The sequence below is a fragment of the Cibotium barometz genome, chromosome 21 (genome assembly GCF_041138505.1).
Source record: "Cibotium barometz isolate CiBa-2024 chromosome 21, ASM4113850v1, whole genome shotgun sequence".
In the NCBI taxonomy this organism is placed as follows: Eukaryota; Viridiplantae; Streptophyta; class Polypodiopsida; order Cyatheales; family Cibotiaceae; genus Cibotium; species Cibotium barometz.
Window position 1 is genome coordinate 39,420,458 of NC_141066.1, and position 5,163 is coordinate 39,425,620.

A 5,163-nucleotide genomic window follows, 5' to 3' on the forward strand; every position below is an offset into this window, starting at 1 on the left:
ATAGCATAATGATTGCACAAACATCAAGAAAGACATGATAAAACACTGAGCAAAGACATAGCAGAACTTCTCCTTTATTCATTAGCGATCAGAATCAACGTTCCTCCCTAGATACAACTGTCAGGGTAATAACTACTCGGTTCAAATCCCAAAAGGTACATCACACGTAACTAACCCCCAAGCCCTTTGACTAAGGTCTAAGAACTACATAAGAAAGCCCTAACATACATGCATATGCACGCGTGTTTGTGTATATGTGTGTGTGCATGTGCATGTGCATGCTCAAGACACTCCTCAAGACGAACTCGTGATTTGATTTTAACAAGTGTCCTCTCTCTCTCTCTCTCTCTCTCTCTCTCTCCATAGTTTAGTCATGTAAGTAGTGAAAGATGTAATTTTTACTCTATTAAAGTCTCTAAGTACACAAGCTTAATGAGTTTATCTCTTTGCATCTTCAAGTCGTATAGAATTTTGACCTTGTTTCTTGATGAAGAATGTAAAAGATAGGAGATAAGCACTCCTTTAGACATTTTTGAATAGTTGTAACACAACACTGAATGTTTCCTTGGTTATAACACTGAAGAATGTAAAAGATAGGAGATAATCACCCCTTTAGACATTTTTGAATAGTTGTAACACAACACTGAATGTTTCCTTGGTTATAATAATACCAATTCCATATCATTAAATCAAGGAGTTGTAGTCACCATTTGTGTGACTTTATAAAGATAGAGTGTGCCATCACACATATGATTTATACATTACATTAGTAGTCAAACCAAGGAGTTATGTTATTATATTCACATGTGGCTAGTCTTTTAATCCCAAGTCTAATAAAGAAGGTATTTGAACTCTAATATTATCAATCATGATCTATTAAAAAAAGTTTACACGTTCACATGTAACCTTCTTCACTATAGCTGCATGTTGAAATAGTCATATAATAGGCTAATTCATTGGAGTCCTATTTTATATTTAAAATGAGATTATTTAAGGTGGTAGACAGAATTACAATAAGATGTGTGTCCACTTATTGACTCTCATTCTTGTAGGCCCATGTCACCTTCCTCACTAAAGCTCAATGGTGAAATATTCATAATATGCTCAATGTTGGAGTCCTATTTTATATTAAAAAATGAGAATGTTAAAGGAGGTAGACAAAATTACAATAAGATGTGTGTCCATGTATTGATTCTTATTCCTCTAGGCCCATGTTCTTGTAAAAAGGACAAAGCTTAATGGATATAAAAGAGCTACAATATATGTATTCATATGATGGTTTCATGCTCTTTTTTTTTTAATACAATAAGACTTTCCTAGATTGTGGATGAAGAACAGATTGGATTGTTTGAAGCCCATTGTTTTATACAATAAGACTTTCCTAGATAGTGGATGAAGAAGAGATATGGATTTCTTGAAGCCCATTGTTTTGTGCAATAAGACACTTATTCTCAAAGAGGAAAACAAGCTATGCATTGACTATGGATTGCTTGAAGCCCATTGTTTTGTACAACAAGAAATTGCTTCTAATATATGCATGGGGGCTACTATACATTACTCAAAATTCTTTTGTACATGCTTGTACAAAATATCATAGAAGGTGATACACTAAGTGTTTTCACCTTCTCATTTTCATTCTCAGAATTCTTATACAACATGGCTAAGAAGACGATGCATCGTATCAATGCAATTGGGATCCCATACTTCTACCAATGGAATATTCAAGGAAAATAAATTTACATTGCAATATGCTATGATAATTTTATCAATGTAAGAGAATCCATCACTTTTACTAATGGAATGCTCAAGGTAATTTTGTATAAATCTAATTGAAATCCATACTTGTAGCAATTATGGAATCACCAAGTGTATAGGAGGCTATGAGAAAGTCATCACTGGATGTATATTGTAAGGGTACAAGGGCTAGTATTGTTACCATTTGTTTTTTCAATTCACTACTTTGATAGCTACCATTAACACCAGATTTCAACTTGATAATGCTAAGAGAGCCTTCACACACAGTAGGGTGCTAGCAAGGAAATTTCTTCTATAAAAAAAACAAATACAAAAATTGAAGAAGATATTAGCAAGTGTACCCATCTTGATACTCCCCAATTGGGTCCACGTGCATATCGATTCTGCAGCATTCGGTATTGGATGCATGGTAGCGTTTCCGAGGGAGCACAACATGGACTTCTCGATGATTTTTCCTAGATGTCAACTCGAGCACAATTACACAACCACTCGGAGAGATGGGTAAGCATATGTTGTAAACCTCGTGGCTACCAATTTTGTTTTCTTTGTCAATCATCAAAGCAAGCATTGCTTAATTTGATTAATAAGCCATGGTTGCTCATTCTTTGGGAGTTTAATTTCACTACTATGACTGTGTGCAAAAGGCGTCCGTTTATGTACGTGTGAGGCCACCTTGTGGGAATTCCAAAGGGAGGAAGGAAGCTATGGTAACTAAGGTGGATAGGGTTGAACATTCTTTGATGGGAGACAAGCATACCCATTGACAATTGATGTGCGTGTTGGCGAGGACCGAGGGGAGACTCGGTGAAGTCGGGTTGCGACTTGCGCGTGAAGGAAGCGCGTCCCAGCAGGTAAGGGCCAATTACTTCTGGCAGCTCCGCCCCCCTCATCGCATTTTCTCTCAGCGAGCATCTAGCATCGCCATAGCCGGTTAGATCTCTCTCTCTCTCTCTCTCTCTCTCTCTCACATAGCCATAGCCGTGGAGATTTCCCCTTCTTGTGCCTGATTCCTTCTGCGCGCCACCTCCAGCCATGTCTGACTTCAATGGCGAAGACCGAGTCATGGCCACGGCTCACCGCATCCTTCGAACCCTTGGCTCTGACAATGCCCACGACATGCTTCGCATCCTGTCCACATTTGATGATCGTTTCTCCAGGTTCAGTCTCTCTCTTCCCAGAGGTATTCCCTCCCCCTTGGCCGCTACAGCACCAGATTTCGAGATTGGCAATGCCACCCTCCAATCTGCGCAGGATACCATCCTCAAATGGGATTTTGGATCCTCCGAATCAGCCCGCCAGACCTTCATCTGGACGGATAAACCGGACGAGGCCGGCCCCTACCTTGATGCAATTGATTCCATGCAAAACCTTATTGACAAACCCCCTCCTAACATTGATCCTGCGGTCATTGACCATGCCCAGAACGTCCTCCAGCTCGCAATGCTGCGCCTGGAAGAAGAGTTCCGGAACCTCACGGAGAAGTATGGTGAATCCACAGATCCAGATTGGCTTTTCGACATCACTTATGACAATGGCGAGGGTGAAGGAGAAAAATGTGTTCCACCAGAACAAGACCAAGAGGAAAAGAGCTTCATAACAATGACCATTAATCTACTGCCGCCCGAGATGGTATCAGATCTTTGCGACATTGCTACCAGAATGGTGAGTTGTGGCTACCAGACAGAGTGCACCCAGGTCTTTGTTGGTAACAGAAGGGTCATCCTCGAAGAAAGCTTGCAGAGGCTGGGTCTCGAGAGACTCACCATTGAGGAAGTGCAGAGAATGCCATGGGAGCTTCTGGAGAGCGAGATTGCCAAATGGATCCGCATCATGAAGCTCGCCATCGGAGTCCTCTTTCACAGTGAGAAACAGCTTTGTGAGAGTGTCTTCAACAAGGCCTCCACATCTCTTTCAAATTCAAGCTTTGTTGATGTTGCCAGGGTGCCGATGACACACCTACTCAATTTTGGGGATTCCATAGCCATTGGTCGGAGAGCTCCAGAGAAGCTGTTCAAGATACTGGATATGTATGAGGCTCTGCGGGATCTCCTACCGTCCATCGAGTCCCTCTTTGTTGGGGAAACCTGTGCAAGTCTCCGTTCGGAAGCATCTGCCATTCTAGCCCGGCTTGCAGATGCCGGTAGGGGCACCTTTACCGAGTTCGAGAATGCTGTTCAGCGGGAGACTTCTCGAAATCCGGTGGCTGGTGGTGCAGTGCATCCTCTCACTCGGTATGTCATGAACTATGTAAGATTTTTCACTGATTATACAAAGACACTCAACCAACTACTCAAAGACAGAAAAGTGGGGCAGGCAGGAAGCTTTTCTAACAGATCTCTAGACACTGACAAAGACCCACTCTCTGCAGTGACCCTCACCTTGATGGGATTGTTAGAGAAAAACTTGGATGCCAAGTCAAAGTTGTACAAGGATCCGGCTCTAACGTCTCTGTTCTTGATGAATAATTTGCATTACATAGTTCAGAAGTCAAAAGATGCAGAGGTCCGAAAACTGGTTGGGGATGAATGGATCAAACGGCACAGTGGCAAATTACATCAGTATCACAATGACTATAGAAGGACTGCTTGGACAAAAGTCCTAGCCTTTCTGAGAGATGAGGGCATTAATATTAGTGGGGGTTCTTCTAATGGCGCATCAAGAAATGTGCTCAAGGAAAGGTTCAGAAACTTCAATGCTGCATTTGAGGAGAATGTCAAGACTCAATCTGGCTGGATTGTGTCGGATTCTCAACTATGCACAGAACTACAGATTTCTATTACAGAGATGATACTTCCTGCTTATCGATCCTTTCTGGGCAGGTTTCAAAACCACCTGGATGTGGTGAAGCATCCAGAGAAGTATGTGAAGTACACACCCGAGGATGTGGAGGGGCAAATAAACGAACTGTTTAAAGGGAGCTCAGGATCTATGAACAGGAGGAAGTCTTTCTCAACTGCAGGGGTGGCTTTGTAGTCTGTGGAGCCGGGACCTTTCCATGTACAATGTATCTCTTGACATCATTCAAGACCTTGTATTAGCATTGTCTACCTGGCTCTCATTTGAATATTCTCTCAGAAGCAGGTAAACAATGCCTGCAATCTTTATGTTCAGGAGTCTACATACATATAAACTCGACTATGCTGAGTGTAATCTTTCAACGTAATTGTGTTTTTCAAAATTTTCTTTTTAGTGTTATGCTCTGCCTTGATATCTTATGAAAATCCAGAGTCTCTGGTGCGTCTTCTGCAAATTTTTAATAGGGGTTTAACCCAGTAACAAAATGCCCCTGCCCTACAGTTTTGTTTGTAATTTTGAACAGTTTATCCCGGGCATTGCTACAAAAAAGTGGTGCAAGTTGATGCTGTTTAAAAATGTAATTGTTTAACTCTAAATTTTATTGATTTGATG

General features: G+C 41.3%; 1 pseudogene across 1 annotated transcript; it reads left to right on the forward strand.

Annotated features, from left to right (window-relative positions):
- Positions 1-2,403: 2,403 nt before the first annotated feature.
- On the forward strand, positions 2,404-4,938 carry LOC147627169 (exocyst complex component EXO70B1 pseudogene; annotated as a pseudogene). The gene has a single exon (XR_015268452.1). The product of XR_015268452.1 is annotated as an exocyst complex component EXO70B1 pseudogene (transcript).
- Positions 4,939-5,163: the final 225 nt, after the last annotated feature.